The following is a 16,799-nucleotide window of genomic DNA, read 5'->3' on the forward strand; positions in this document are numbered from 1 at the left end:
GTTTTTTTATGACTGTTGAGAACTAATTATGAAAAAGTGCATCTTTGCAAAGAAATACATAGTGGCATTCCAACCATTGGTCACAAATGGTCGCTTGGCACATTTCATTGTGCTTTTCCAAGTTAGGTTCCAATTTAGAGAATAACATTCTTGCTACTTAAATCTTTGCTTTATTCCGTGTCACTCCCCTGCCACCATCTAGAAAGTTGCTATTCTTGGTTATTCAAAATAATAAGTAGGGCTGAGGTTTATGCATTGAATAAATAACTGGTCCTACCTGCTCAAAAAAATCACAGCACCTCTCCATCCTGTCAGCATATGTCCTCTCCTCTCTTCTTTTCTTCTCTTCTTCCCTGAAATATTAAATGAAACATTGTCTTCAGTGAATCACCTCTAAAATATATGTTGGTTGGTTAGGGGCTGAGTGGTTAAGTTCGCACTCTCTGCAAACAGATTTCACCCGTTCAAATCCTGGGCACGGACATGGCACTGCTCATCAGGCCATGCTGAGGCGGCATCCCACATGCCACAACTAGAAGGACCCACAACTAAGAATATACAACTTTGTACTGGGGGCTTCGGGGAGAAAAAGGAAAAATAAAATCTTTTAAAATATATATATATGTGTGTGGGTTGCTTGAGAGAAGAGCGAAAGGCCCAAGAATCTCCTTCAGTCTTCTCCCAGGGGTTGTTGGCATGGATTCTTTTATCCGATTAGCTGAAACAGTTGTCTTTGCAGTGTAGGCCAGTTGTCCTTGTTTGACTAGGATTTCAGGAGAATCTGTGTTGTTGTTGTGATAGGTGACTTTTAACATTCCTTTCACCCTAAAATTACCTAAAAATTACCTAAAAGTAGTCCTGTGTAGCCCTGGGGGTAGCTTGATAGAAAAAGGAAGGGAGATTACTAAATGGAAGTGAAGAGGTGAGATCATTAAGGAGAATTACACACTTCAGTTTTTGTTTTGTTTTGTTTTGTGTTTTGTGAGGAAGATTAGCCCTGGGCTAACATCTGTTGCCAGTCCTCCTCTTTTTTTGCTTGAGGAAGATTAGCCCTGAGCTAACATCTGTGCCAAACTTCTGCTAACGTCTGTGCCAGTCTTCCTCTACTTTGTATGTGGGATGCTGCCACAGCATGGCTGATGAGTGGAGTAGGTCTGCACCTGGGAACTGAACCCGAAAACCCCAGACTACCCAAGTGGAGTGATGGGAACTTTAACCACTCAGCCACGGGGCAGGCCTCCCACACTTCAGTTTTGCCTGGAACTGGTAGGCAAAAGCAGCAAGGGTGAGAAAAATGGACCCTGATACAATATCTAACAAGCCCCGTGCATCCTAACTTCCCAACCCTTACATCTATTATTTCTGAGCAGAGGAAGTAGGTTTCACCAAAAATAGACAGGGTTCTTTGGGGAGAAGGTGAAAGAAAGGAGACAGTGTTCCTTCAGTGATAGAAGGAACTGAACCAAAGAATAAGAAGATTTGGGGCCAGCCCCATAGCTGAGTGGTTAAAGTTCCACGTGCTCCACTCTGGCAGCCCAGGTTCATGGGTTCCAGTCCAGTAGGCATGGACCTACTCCACTCATCAGCCATGCTGTGGAGGCATCCCACATACAAAATAGAGGAAGACTGACACAGATGTTAGCTCAGGGCAAATCTTCCTCACCAAAAGAAAAAGAGGGGGGACCGGCCCAATGGCATAGTGGTTAAGATCACCTGCTCCACTTCAGCAGCCCAGGATTTGTGGGTTCAGATACCAGGCACCAACCTACACAATGCTCATCAGACCATGCTATGGCAGTGTCCCACATATAAAAAAAAATAGAGGAAGATTGGCACAGATGTTTGCTGAGGGACAATCTTCCTCAAGCAAAAAGAGAAAGATTGGCAACAGATGTTAGCTTAGGGCTGATCTTCCTCACCAAGAAAAGAAAGAAAAAAAAGATGGATGCCTCATTTCCTAGGGACCACTTAGATTTTTCTTGAAATGGTAAAAGCTCAGGCAGTCAAGGAACTGAGCTCAGGCCTCTTGGTGCCAGAATGGACTGGTGGCTAAAGAATGAGCAGAGGCTGTAATGTTCTCTCCTTTCCTTGTCCACTGGGCCTTACTCCCTGATTTTCAGGAACCTCCTCTCTTAGAATGTGCCTTCATGTGGCCTCGTGGGGACTCTGGCTCAGGAGAGCCAATCTTGCATTTGCCTTGACTGAGAGCCTCTTACCTCAGACATAGCTTAGGTCCCTCATGCACATATTGGCCATGTCTGATTTCACAGAAGTAATCCTTACAGGCACGGTTTGGTGAGACTTTTAGTCCATCGGTAAGGACATAGAAATGCACACCATTCACTTATAGTCAGTAAACATTTTGTGGATTGGATGGGAATGTCTTGTCATGTGGCAATTCCTAGGGGAGACCAGGGAAGGGGGCAGACTCCTGGTGCCGGTCACTAGAAGCAGAAGTTACTCTAACCTTGAGCTCCTTCTGGAATCCTGGCAGGCTCCACTCCTGGGGCCACGAGGGTGGCACCCTCAGGGTCGCAATGGATACTCTGTGGAGGGATTAAGCATTATCAGCAAGCTCTCCTGATGGGATTGAAACCCAACACTTGTTTCTCTTGTAAGAGAGAAAATGAATGATAAGAATTCTAATAACCTGGCTTTATTTTTTTTTTAATTACAAAATCAGTGAAATGATAAAATTTGAAGGGGTATGTAAAACCTCACACAAAGGGATCATTGGTTAGTGAAGACTCTGAAATGTAGATCATCCTAATGCATGTTTGTTTCCAGGTAGAAGAGTCTGTTTTAATATTTAAAATAGGTTAATATTAATAGTTTTCATTCCCATTTAAAATAGGCCTAAGACTTTGAGTATAGTTTATCCTCTTAAATTGGCTCACCATGTACCGAAAATAGGTAAAAGAATCAGATAAAATTATTTATCACAAATTACTTTTTTAGGGGAATTTAAAAAATGGCTTTATTGAAATATGATTGACAATAAACTACACTAAAGAGTACAAATTAATAAGTTTTGATGTAATACGTATACCTTTAAACCATCTCCAGAATCAAGGTAATGAACATTTCCATCATCCCTCAAATTTCCTCATGGCCCTTGGTAATGTCCCCCACCCAAACCTCCCCCGTTCCCAAGCAACCACAGATCAGCTTTTGGTCACTATAGATTAGTTTGCATTTTCTAGAGTTTTATATAAATGGAAGCATATAGTACATACCCTTTTTGTCTGGTTTCTTTCACTCAGTGTAATTATTTTCAGATTCATCCATGTTGTTGCATGTATCAATAATATGTTCATTTTTATTGCTTTGTTTATTTATTGTTTATCCATTCATCTGTTGATAGACATTGGGGTTGTTTCCAGTTTTTGACAATTACAAATAAAGCCACTATGAACATTTATGTGAAAGTACAAATTCTTAATTAATGAAATCTGAATCAAGATTCACAGATTTGGTTTAGTTGTCTTTTCTTATGTAAGCTTGCTATATTTAAATACTATCAATAGGGTACATATTTTTGTAATCTATTCATATAGCTTATGATTTTTTAAAAGAAAACATTTTTCTTCTTTATAGCTCATGATCTTAGCAAGGTAATATTTGTAATCTATTTCAGATATATCATTACTAAAAATTGTTTTGCCTTAGGTTAATTGCATTCAACTAAAGAGCTATTTATAGAGTACTCAGTATGTGTAAAGCTTAGTGATAGCTAGTGCAAAAACACAAAGATGAAAAGAAAAAAAACCACAAAGATGGATGGGAGATAAATATGTAATATGAACCCAAAGTTGAATAAAGTAAATTTCATAAAAACAAAAAAAACTCTATGGGTTAAGAGCACAGGAATAATATCCAGTTGGAAAATAAGAAATAAATTGATTGAGAACAAGTAATTTAACGGAGACCTTGAAGCATGGGTAGGATTTTAGCAGGTGATGTTGGGAAGAAGTATGCAGAGGGGAGGGAGGAACATAAATTAGAACTTAGAAGCAAGATACATGGGGTTAATTCTTGGACGAAGCACTCCAATTTAATCATAGCACAGGATCAACTCTGTGGTGTGTTGGCAATCTCCCATGTCCTCAGACCTCTTCTGGAATGTTTGATTCTGCAGTTTGGTTTAGTTCAACAGCCGTTCCTTGAATGCCCGCTAAGTGACAAGCACAGCGCCAAAGTAAGGGAATAAAAGATGAAAAGGTACACACTCTCTTTGCCCTCAGCTCACTTACAGTGGGACAAATCCTTTCAAGTATTATGGTTACTAGATATACGCTTGGAATGCTGTTGGATGGGAGAGGAGACTCTAACCCAGCCTGTGGAGTCAGACAAGGCTTTCCAAAAGAAGACAGTCAGAACTCAGTCTAGATGGACGAGTGGGAGTTAGATAAAAAACAGAAGCAAAAGTTTTCAAGGCATGGGGTTGGGGGAGAGCACGAACAAAAGCAAAAGTTGTGAAACAGCATTTGAGTTTGGTTAAATATAGATAGTTGAGGACTCCAGGAGCATTCATTTGAGTAGTTTCTAAAGGGTGTCATTACTGCTCCAATCCTTTTGTTTTTTGTATGTTTGTCTGGTTTTGATGTGATACCGAGATGGAAATGTAGTTCTATGATTTTCAGTGTAGGTCCACACCCTTCACCTAAAGACCTTGGCGTTACTAATGGTGTTCCATTCCCAGAATACCTACATATCCATGTTATATTGTCATTATACCACATGATGACTTTGTAACCAAACATCGCATATATTCAATGTTCTCTGAACTTCATTACCTTGACTCAATGAGGTGCATGATTATATATTATTGGACAATATACCCAAGAGTTATAAGACAGCCTGACAAGGAGATGTTTGCTGAATTCCCACCCTCTTGTTTTGATAAGAAAAACTACTGCTTTATAAGTGATTATGATTACAATTCACACAACTCTTTTAGTATCATGTGCTTCCAGTCCCATACATGTTCTTGTGTTCTCAGTACCAACACCTTAAATCTCCATAATAAATTTGTTTATCCCCCCTTTTAAAAATAAAACACTGATATCTGAATATATAAAGAGCAGAAGTGTTCTTCCTAGACTATAGCTATAGCTCTATCTTCTCTACCCTAGCCTAATAATTCTCTATCTTTGAAATAAGTTTTAAGAAAGTAAATTTAAGTCGATTGCCATTTTAAAATATAGGCTTGTCTACAGTGTGGGTGTGTATAACTAAATATGCTGTTCAGTGGGCTAGCAGTTCAGCCCATGACAGTCCTGGGTATGTAAATAGCGTATGTGACATCAAAGTTTTATTCACTGCTCAGTTTCATGGCAACTGTGGATCACTGTGAAAGCTCAGTCTGCATGACCTCTCATTGGTGGAGCTCTGCTCAGCTATAATGGAAGCCCCTCTGTGCAAAAGACGTGAAATCATGCTCCACTGAGAATGTACATTTGTAAGAGTGAAGCCCTTTATTTTCTTGCTAAGTTCTTTGATTATGCTATTTATTTCAATTTTAAGGCAATAAAAAATGACAAAGTCATTTGAAACTGTCTATACACACCAAATAAAATTAAAAATTAAAAAATGTGAATAATTTGTTTGAAATGTTTCCATCAGTTATCTAGATATTTGAACTCCGAAATGGTTGAATAATTGCCTCATATTCTACTCCTACATGTATATACAGCAAAAGGAGAAAAAAATCCTTGAAATGTTCATATTTTCTTCTATGTCAACATTAATATGTCATAATATTTTTTGTTTTCTGGGACTCATTTCCAGTTGATGCACAATTTTAAAGTGAAGATAATCACAATAATTAAGGAGTAAATGTGTAAATGAGGGCCTGATTTGAGTTATTTAATTAACATAGATTCATGGAAATTTGGCAAGTGGAGGATTAAAATGTAGATTTTAATCTAATCTATTTCTGTACTTGTCACTTCTCCTAAACTATCACCAAAGAAAGGGCGGTAGTAGAGAATTAGAAATGTGCAAAAAGTGGGCTGGCCCCGTGGCCGAGTGGTTATGTTCGCGCGCTCCGCTGCAGGCGGCCCAGTGCTTCGTTGGTTCAAATCCTGGGCGCGGACATGGCACTGCTCATCAAACCACGCTGAGGCAGCGTCCCACATGCCACAACTAGAAGGACCCACAACGAAGAATATACAACTATGTACTGGGGGGCTTTTGGGAGAAAAAGGAAAAAAATTTGAAAAATCTTTAAAAAAACAAAATGTGCAAAAAAACCCAGCAAGCTATTTCCTCTTCCCTCGTGGCTGTCTAGCCTAATACTCCTCCACAGGGAAGTTCTTAGAGGAAATTTGTGTGAATCTTTTCTCTAAGTGGAAGAGAGGAGCTGGACAAAAAGGGCTCACCCTCCAAATACAGCCCCATTGGTGTTGACGCTAATCTGCTCTGGACTGGTTCTCTAGTGTGAATAGGAGCCTGGCAGGCCTGAGAGTCCTCCAGCACCAGCACCAGGCAGTCACTGCTTTTTATCTCCTCTTACCACAATGAATAGCTTTATTCTTCCTGACCAGTGTTAAAAGCCAAATAAAAAAGCCTAGATGGCAGCAACTAAATGTATCTTCTACTCCAGCTGAATGGAACCCGCTCCTACCAGCGTTCCCCGCAGCTTGTCGTTCACATATGTTCCTCCTCTATTCCTACTGCTGCCACTACCCTTTTCATCCTGAGTCTCAGACTAAATTTCCAGATTCAGGCCTAAACCACTTCACTTTACTTCCAGAGTGACCTTCCTTAAACATGGCTTCTATTACATTCTTACCCTACTCTTTGTTCCCTACAGTTAGAGAGAACCAATACCTACTTAGGGTCAAATGAACCAGCTGATCTGTATTCCAAACCCACAGAATAATGTTAAGGTGATGTCTTGGGGGTGCTGGACCAGCCTCAAGAAAGAAGGTTGGGAGAGCAACTTACGGATGGGATGAACCCACTTGTCTTCCCTCAATACACCAAAATCACAACAGAGGAGCCCAGTATGGGGTCAGGAGGAGGCAGTGAGGTAATCAATGCTGGTTTGGAGATTGAATCTCAAGTGCCAGAAGTTCATCTTGATGGAGGTAAATATGGATTTGGAGCTTCTGAGGGAGGTCTAGGTTCTGAGAGTTGTCAGGGATGCCTAGGGGTTTAGTTGACCCAAGGTGATGAGATGGCCAAAGAGGGGTTTGTAGAGCTCAGAGAAGGGGGCTAGAGATAGGTGGGGCGGGGTGTGGGGATTGATCAGACAGGGAGGAGGACAGCCAAGAGAGAAGAGTGCAAAGAAGCAAGGAGGAGAGACTTTCATGAAAGAACGAGCGTTCATCTGTTCAAACACCAGAGAGACTGAATCAGACGAGGACTAAAAAGTGTTCATTGAGCTGGGCCAGGGAGATTACTGTGACCACAAGAAAATGAATTCAGCAGTGAGGCCTGCCCTTTTCAAGAAGCTGCTTGAAGAAGAAAAGAATTCAAGGCAGTAAGTAACAGGAGATAAGGCAGAGACCCATAAAAGATAACTAATAAAGCAATAATCAGAATGACATAATCAAATGGCTTTTAGGAAGATTAATCAGGGAAAACGAGAAGAGAGAAATACACATAGCAAGTAGACTACTTAGGCAAATGAAATTAGCAATAATAAAAATAGAAGGGATTTTAAGTCCTAAATCTTTCTTTCCATCTTCATCTCATATTTAGCTTCAGACAAAAGCATATCTCTACGCTCTTTGTCAATATTTCAGCTTATCAATTTTTAAAATGGTTTGACTCTCCACAACCCCCACACTAAGTCTAGGGTCGAATCTTCTCCGTTCTATGCTGCCTTCGGAACCCCTTTTCTCCATTCCCCCAGCAATGGTGTTTCCTTCACCCTCATCTGCTGCCTCTGTCAGTCTCTCCTCTGGCCTGTGTAAAATGTGCCTGCAGGGTGAACATTTCTGCCTCGTGCACACTAGGTCTGGCTTCTACCACTTTTATTAGCTTCTGCTCTCCTTTGGTTGTAAATTCAGATCTCCACTCTGCCCTTATCTCTTCTTGATTGCCGTTTTTGATCCTTCTTTTCCATTTCCTTCACTCCCGTTCCATCTTGCTCTCTGATTCCTTGAATATTTGTCACCTGATGCTGTCTGCAACTTGAAAAGTCACCTTTCTGAAGCTCTCGCTTCTCTTGTTCTTTGAAATTGTTTGTCTGTTGTATTTCATTAATGAATTCCTCAATAGAAAAAGAGAAGCAAGTTAATGTCACTTGAACATTTCGATTTAGATTACCTTTCTCTTGACCAAATATAGTATTTCATGCATTTAATTTAAAATGTTCTAATGATTTTTCTTTGTGAAAACTCAGACAAGGCTCTCACATAAACATAGGGAAAGAGTTTAACTAGAGGTTATTATTTGAAGGATGTCCTAAAGCTCAGTAGCTTGTTATAGTTGCTTATCTACTGTTATCTTTCAATTGAATTGAGGCATTTTTACTCCTAGAATGCTAAAATAATTCTTTAAGCCTCCAAAAGCCATTAGGACATCATCTAGTGTTATGTTTGCAAAGGTGAGTAGGAAGAAATAAGGTTTGATTAAGGCAGGAGTGAAGATGGCCAGGGACCAGGAGAATCTCTTAGAGTGCAGGCTCTGGGGTCACTAGACTGGAGGGCTCCGGGCAGCTAAGCTCAGCAGGAGTGTCTAATTAGGGGAAAAGGCTGGAGGGTGGAGAGAGTGATGCTAATCAGGAAAGGATGGTGAAGTGAGACAAGGCCAAAATGAAAATGAACTCTGTTACCATAGGTTTTCCTCAATGAATAAGAGTCTATTTTGAAGGGTTTCCTTTTTCTTATCTTCTTTTTTGAGGGTTTAATTTCCATTTCTTTTCAAATATGTCCCCAATTTCTTAATAAGAGAAGCAAAGTACTAACCTTTATAGGGCCACTCTTTCCCATGCATCACATTACTTGCAGGGAAAACTATAGGAGACATAGTTTGTTTGTTTCTCATTCATTCACTTATGCATATACTCATTCGTTCATTAAAAATATTCATTGAGGGTGGGATATGTGCTAGGTACTTTGGCACTTTGTATAGAATGATAAACAAGACAGACACAGTTTGTCTTCCTCTTGGAGTCTAATGTAGCATGTGTAGACAAGCAGAAAGGCATTTACAGTCCAGCACGATCAGTGCTATGATCAGAGAAGCACAGGTGCTGTTCGAACCACAGAGGAAGGAAACACAATCCAGCTTGGGAGCAATAGCAAAGACTTCACAGCAGGAATGACATTTTAGAATTAAAAGGATAGGAGTTGGCCAGGCAAAACTGAAGTGAGGGGCAGGGAGGTGAAGGCAGAGAAGCAAAATAATATTACAAACTGGAAAACAGCACCTATATCACTCAATGTGAGAAAGAACGTTGTACTTTCGCATATGTGAACAAAGTTGTCTATGGTTGGAAAGCGGAGTTGAAGGGTTTAGAAGGTAAAAGATGAATCTGGGTCCTAATCATAAAGGACTTTTGTGTGCTGTGCAAAGAATTTACATTTATCCTGTGGACTATGAGAGAATGGTTGAAAGGTTTTAGATAAGGAAATGACTTAACCAGATTTGCTTTGTAGAGTTGCTTCCAGCTGAAAAGTAGAGATGGGATTAGAGAGGGTGGGCAAGATAGGACATTGCAATACCAACTTGCAAGTCATTATTGCTGTGATTTTAGCCAGATATAATGGTGGTCAAAATTAAGTTAGCAGCAGAGGAGATTAATTCAAAAGATATTAAGTGAATAAAATGGGACTTGGTTTATCAGACAAAAGAGAAAGGAAAATCATGATGTCCAAACATCTCATTTGGCCACTGGATAAATGGTGCTGTCATTCATTGAGATAGAGAACACCAGAGAAAAGCCTTTCCTGGAGAGAAACACCTGAGATGTCTAGTAAAACTTGAGATTAAAATATATATATATGAAGCTCACAGACAAATAGAAACCAGAATTATAGATCTGAGGGGTGATCAGCATATAAATGGCAACTGAGCCTGGGGAAAATGAATGAGTTCACCTAAGCAAAGAGTACACAATTGTAATTGAATGAGTAATTGTGTATTCTTTGTTTAATATCTGTCTCCATGGCTAGACTTTAAGCACAATGAAAGCAATGACATTGTGTCTGTTCACTAGAATCAAGCATAGTACCTTGCCTATAGTAGACAATCAATCAATAATTTTTGAATGAATGAAAAAATAATACCTGTGAAACCCCGTGGTCAATTACAAAGGAATGTACAAGTATATAGGACTAATATTGATTATAACTAGTCAAATCTAGACTTGCTCCGATAACCTATCAGGAACTACATTTTATGCCTCCTTTCTGAAATGCGTGCATCAAAATTTGATTAGTTTATTTTTTACATGAGAATATTGATATCATCTATACAGCATACTGAGTAGCAGGCACTAGAGTCAAAGGTGGTAACCTTCTTTGGTCAAGTTACTTCGAGTGCCTCAATTTCCTTATCTATGAAATGAGGATAACAGTACCTATTTCATAGAGCTATTGATAAAATTAAATGACATAATATACTTTACACAGCAACCTGGACCATGGAAGTACTCTAAATAATTAATATTATTTGAAACTTTGTTAAGGTGACAGTTCTCCATGGTGTTTCTACCCGTCGTGTGTAGCTTTTGTCCCAGACTATCTTTTCAAGAATGTTTGCAACACAAACAGCCTTGGAAGATAGAGGTAGTGACGTCCTCAGGGCAGAGAGATTGGTTTCTTCAAAAGGATAATAAAGATAATGGCTCCCTCAGGGGCAAAGTTTGGGCAGGTTTGCTAGCAGCTCCCTTGTGAGATGAGTTTCTAGGTTTGAGATTCTTCAGCCATGACACAAACCCACTCTGTGTTCAACATCTACCTAGGCCACTCGGCATTGCCCCATGGGACTTGAGGGGGAAGGGTAACCAATATGAACATGAAGCTGATGTTGCCCACGGTGCCTTGAGTAATTAAGGTCTTTGCCCCTTTCTGAAGGGCCTTTCGTCTTCTGCCAGCATTTATGAAAGAAACTGTGGCCGGCTATCTGGTTAGCCTGTGAGCAGCGTAAAATCTCAGACCCTTCACTTTTCTTGATAAAGTTGCCTCTTCAATATGGACCGATATATTGTAAAGCCTTGATGCAGATGATTCTCAATCTTGACATTGCATAATTCTAATTATGAACAATATATCAACAGGTGCTCAAGATACAAAAGTGTTCATTTTCACTTTGAAGAATTCAATCTTTTTGCTTCTTTGATTGGGAAAAGTTTCAGAAACACAAGACAACTTTGTGTTTAAAAATTTCTTCTTCTAGCCCCAAATCCATGGGGGACAAGTATGTGTAGTACAAATCTTTGATATCTAATAAATATTAAATATCACAAGTGTACGTTGAAATCACATAAGAATATTCTTAGTATTGACTGCAATCATTGAATAGATAGCATAGATCAAGGCAGCCATTGGCTAGCAAATAACACCTGTTTGTTAATGCAGAGTAATGATTGTGTATTTATTTATCTATCAGGTGATCTCTCATCTAACTTCCCAGTGTTTATTTAGGTATGGGCACATAATATCTAAAAAGACACCAGTTTTTATTTGTGTGTGTGTGCACATGCGTGTGTTTAAAACACCTAGTCATGTCTCAGAATATAGTTAGGGATCTGCTTTGTAAGGAATATGATGATCCAGGAGTTAAACAAGATGAAGAATATTCACTTGTACCAAATGTGAGCAGGTAAGATCCAGTAGGGAACAGTGTTTGCAAACTAAAAAAAAAAAAAGAAAGCAAGAAGCAAAATGCAAAGGCAAGATGGGAAAAATGAGTTGCAAGTAGGATCCAAGATAACAGCCAGAATATATAGGAGATAGATCTTACTTGAATAGTCCAAGACAAGAATAAGATAGAAGAAGTACAAGATCCAGGGTGCTCTAATACAGGACACTGGAAATACAGTACAGGTTGGAGAGAAATAAGGCCTTGAGCAGACAAGACTTCCTACAACAAGGACCACTAACCATGTGAAAGGAGGAGTTCACCACGATGACATGCAAGCTTAGTCCAGAAGACAGAGAAGTGATTTAGGAGCCCAAGAACTTTATATCTCCAAACACCAAAAGACAGTAACTCATGCCGGTAAAAGAGGATAAAAGAGAAACTAAATAAAAAGAGTTTGCTAAGCCAAAATGTCTATGATATGAGGAAAAACTTCCATGCGTTTGAATCATTGGTGCCAAGCAGAGGCATTGTAGTGTTCTTAAACCACAGGTGTCACTTTCTGTGGCAGAGGTGAAACCTGAGCTAAATTAAATGAACACAAAACTGCACTAACAGGGGCTGGCCCAGTGGCACAGGGGTTAAGTTTGCACATTCTGCTTCTTGGTGGCCTGGGGTTCAGCAGTTCGGATCCCAGGTGCGGACATGGCACCACATGGCAAAAGCCATGCTGTGGTAGGCATCCCATGTATAAAGTAGAGGAAGATGGGCATGGATGTTAGCTCAGGGCCAGTCTTTCTCAGTAAAAAGAGGAGGATTGGCAGTAGTTAGCTCAGGGCTAATCTTCCTCAAAAAAAAAAAACAAACTGCACTAACAGTATTTCTAAACTTACATTGTTTGAAGATTTAGTTGCAGTCTTGGGGCATCCATCTCTGGGCTAAAGAAAGGACAAGGAGATGGGAAAAAGATCACTGAGAAGGTGGGAGAGAATGGAAGTTAGGAACTAAGATTTCAATATTTGTTGACAGTATTTTCCCCCGTTTTTTTTTTTGTTTTTTTTTTTTTTTTGGTGAGAAAGATTTACTCTGAGCTAACATCTGTGCCAGTCTTCCTCTATTTTGTATGTGGGTCGCCACCACAGCATGACTGCTGATGAGTGGTATAGATCCTTACCGGGAACCAAACCTGGGCCAACAAAGCGGAGCATGTGGAACTTAACCACTAGGACACGGGGCCAGCCCTTTTTCCCTCTTTTATCCTCAGGTGGTGGTAGACAAGATGGGGCAATAATAAAAATTGCTTAGTTTTGGAGACATGGCCAAAATCTAAAGCATTTTCTATTTAAAATAATTAAAGTGTCAGGCACTCCTTACTTGTGGACTACATCTTTGTTTATTATTCTGTTAGATAAAGGCTCTTGTCATTATACTCCAGGCAAAGCTGTTAACTGGGAAACTCAAATCCGCACCCTAGACCCAATTTTTTAATACGGTTTCCTCTTTGATCTACTGCATCTCTGAATTTAATTATGGGGTCTAACTTGATGCCCTGCCATTGTATCCTTTGCTCTTCTTTCTCTTTCTGTAGTTCGTAAAAAAGAAGAGTTTTCTGTTTCTTTTAGAGCAAGCTCATTTTTAGTTAGTTCATTGAAAGGTGTCACCTCCTACTTCATGTTGCTCCTTGGGTCCTTTTATTCTTTGTCTCCTGAACTGACACAATTACCATCTCTACATTCTGCAAATACAGCCTGCAGAGCGGGTTTCCTAGGAATATAATTTTCAAAAGTGCCAGACATAAGAGTGACTCGAAAGCCATTTGATGAGTTCTCTGTTACATCTCCTCATTTGCTTCCTTCCCAAAGAGATTTTTGATTTCTGCCTGGAACATGCTTATCAGCTTAAAGGTATGCAGCATCATTATGTGATGAAGATTTCCTTCTGCAGCAGCAAGTGCACTAACCTTGAATGAAGCAGTTGCTAATCATGCTGCACTAAGCAAATAAAAGTCAGAACCGACCTAATCTTGCTCGCCTAATATCAGTTTCTGCAGACTTCAAGTGTAATGTTCTAATCACTGGCGCAAAACAGCCAATTAATTTGCTTTCCCTATGTGTTTTCACTGGCCAAGATGCATAGGGGAGCAGTGCGCTCGGTCATAATCATGCTCCACAAAGATGGGAAATGTTCCCTTTGAGCTTCCAATCATTAGGCCAGCTGAAGTGAAGACAAGCCCATTGACAAGTGAGAATGGCAATAATTTATTTTCTATTGATGGGTTGTGACAAATCATGTCGAAGCAGTGGCTGCATACTGTGGGGCTCCGCTAAGGAAGACTGTGATGGGCAAAGATGAAACCCTTCACAGCTCATTTAGTCCAAATGTAGCCACCTGGGTGGTGAATCGGTTCAACATACCAGCCCAGGCATTCCAGCACAAAATTAGATCGCTAACAGGCAGGCCATATAGGGGTTCCTATAGGCATTAATCAACAGGGTTGAGCTGTCAAAATGCAGAGCCTGAAATTAAGAAACACCAAAAGGATGAAACCGTCGCAATGCTGTCAAAAAAATCAAGAATGTGATTCCTACTGCAGGATTCTAGCCCCCATTAAAAAGGCTTAGAAGAAAAATGAATTATAAAGGGTAAAGAGAGGCATTACCCTCGTGGATAATTTTCCTAAAATTTTGACACGTGTTAATTAGGAGAAGCAGCATGAAGATTTATGTAAGCATGAGCACACCCTTTTACAACTTAACACTGACAGGTCAGATTACATGTAAGTCCTCCTTACTGCCCCACAGCATAGTTCATCTCTTATTTAAATTTCTTTTCTACCCGAACGTACTGATGTGCAGAGCATTTGATGTCTCATGCTGCTTCTGAAGACAGACACATCAAACTCTGCAGAACTCTTGGGCTTGCACAGCTTATTTCTGAACACTCTTTTTGGTAGACAAGAGACTTCTTGCTGCTGGAGATGTAGACTGTTCATGTGTGTTTGATTAAGTTGTATCAATATTCTTTTAAGAGTTCATTATCTGTTTTCATACTGGAAAAGTATTTAGTGCCATAAACAAATCCAAACAATCAGAGTTTCTGAAACGAACCAAATTTTCACTGCTCGAAAACATGTGAAAGTTCGATTACCTAAAAATATAAACGCCCTGAAGAAATGCTTTCCAAGCCACACATGGGTGTTTTACAAAGTGTGGTCTGTGGACCACACGTAGGAATGATCTAGATGCTCATTGAAAATGCACAGACACGTCTCAGACCTATTGCAGACAAACCTCTGGGATGGACCTGGAAACTGGAATTTTAACAGGATCTCCAGGGTGATTCTCAATGTACAGTGAAACTGGAAAACCACTTTTTCTTATAACTCCCAGTCCATTCTCAAGTGTAAATACTTATTTCTTTCTACCTCTAGCAAGCTGTGTTCCATTTGTCCATAAACACTCTGATACTTTCACATTTCCATGCTTTTGATCATGCTATGCCTTTCTTACGCCCCAGCCCCATCTTCCCATCCTCCAAGATTCAATTCAAACACTCCCTCCTACACGAGGCTTTCTCCATTGCTCCCAGTTAGATGTGAGTATTCTGGCCTTTGCCCTCCTAGCCTTTTGTTTGTTTCTTTCATAGCATCACCACCTTCTACCTTCTATTGCAGGTGCCTGCACACGTGCTTTATCTTCCGCTTACTAGCTTGTTTACTCCTTGAGGTCAAGTCTTAGATGTCTGTTTATGCCTTAAACCACCTGATTCATTGCCCTGAGGTATAAGGACAGTAAATGTCTGTAGAATTGAACTTCTGAGTAATTGATGTTAGTTCATTCAAACCCAAGCTTTATACTTTTAAGTCATTCACAGAGATAAGTGTTCTCTCTTTCTGTGTGCTCAGAATTCTCATCAGAATCTGGAGTGGGTCTCTCTGTAAGCAAAATACATGAGGTGTGTTTTTGTTTGTTTGTTTGTTTGTTTTACTTAACTGCAGTTTTTCTGTGAAGTGTTATTTTGCTTTAGATTTTCTAAATTAGCTTTAATGATATTTTCTCTGCAAGAATATTCGTTAATATTTTAAGTCTTTGGCTGAAATAGATGTATAAAATGTATTGATCATTGCTGACAAGCAGCCCTGGTGGTCTAGTGATTAAGATTCGGCACTCTCACTTCCATGCCTGGGTTCATTTCCCATCAGGGAACCACATCACCTGTCTGTTGGTTATCACACGGTGGCGGCTGCGTGTTGCTGTGATGCTGAAATCTGTGCCACCAGTATTTCAAATACTAGCAGGGTCACCCTTGGTGGACAAGTTTCAGTGGAGCTTCCAGACTAGACAGACTAGGAGGAAGGATCTGGCCACCCACTTCTGAAAAAATTGGCCATAAAAACCCTGTGAATAGCAGCAAAGCATTGTCTGATAGAGCACCAGTGAGAGGATGGCACAAAAAGACGTGGCAGGGCTCTACTCGGCTGGACACAGGGTAGCTAGGAGTCAGAATTGACTCGATGGCACTAACAACAAAATATTATGCTGGAAAATAAATCATATCACAGTATACTACTACAAACCATTTGTTTTGTAAATATTTCAGATATTCATGTTTGTTTCTTTTTTTAAAAAAAGCCAGGAGCTATATGGCTTTAAATATTTGCTAGCATTGTACGATGGTTAACTAACAGTCAGTCAATAGCTACAACTGTTTAACTGTGTCTACTTTGGTTTGACTAATGTCGTAAACCATAATATAGCCTAAAACATAGGAGTCATGGTTTGAGTTTTCATGACCTAAGGAGTAAGTTCAACCTGAGTGTATGGCAAAGAAGTGTTTTACTTTGAGCCTCCCTATATTCTGGAAATACAAGAAAGATTAGAAAGAGAAGTGGACAAATGTTATTAGTTTTATCATTCTTGAAAGTAGTATGTCTCCTCAATCCATGTTGTAATTTTTTTTATAGAGGTCTAATTGACGTATAACATTATGTTAGTTTCAGCTATACAACGTAATGATTTGATATTTGTATATATTGTGAA

The 16,799-nt window shown here is 39.7% G+C and overlaps 1 protein-coding gene across 42 annotated transcripts in view; it reads left to right on the forward strand.

The window, feature by feature from the left end:
• Nucleotides 1-16,799, forward strand: part of KIAA0825 (KIAA0825 ortholog) — a 366,519-nt gene that overhangs the window by 307,055 nt on the left and 42,665 nt on the right. The gene's annotated exons all lie outside the window — the stretch shown is intronic.

Source organism: Equus przewalskii, chromosome 13, assembly GCF_037783145.1.
Source record: "Equus przewalskii isolate Varuska chromosome 13, EquPr2, whole genome shotgun sequence".
In the NCBI taxonomy this organism is placed as follows: Eukaryota; Metazoa; Chordata; class Mammalia; order Perissodactyla; family Equidae; genus Equus; species Equus przewalskii.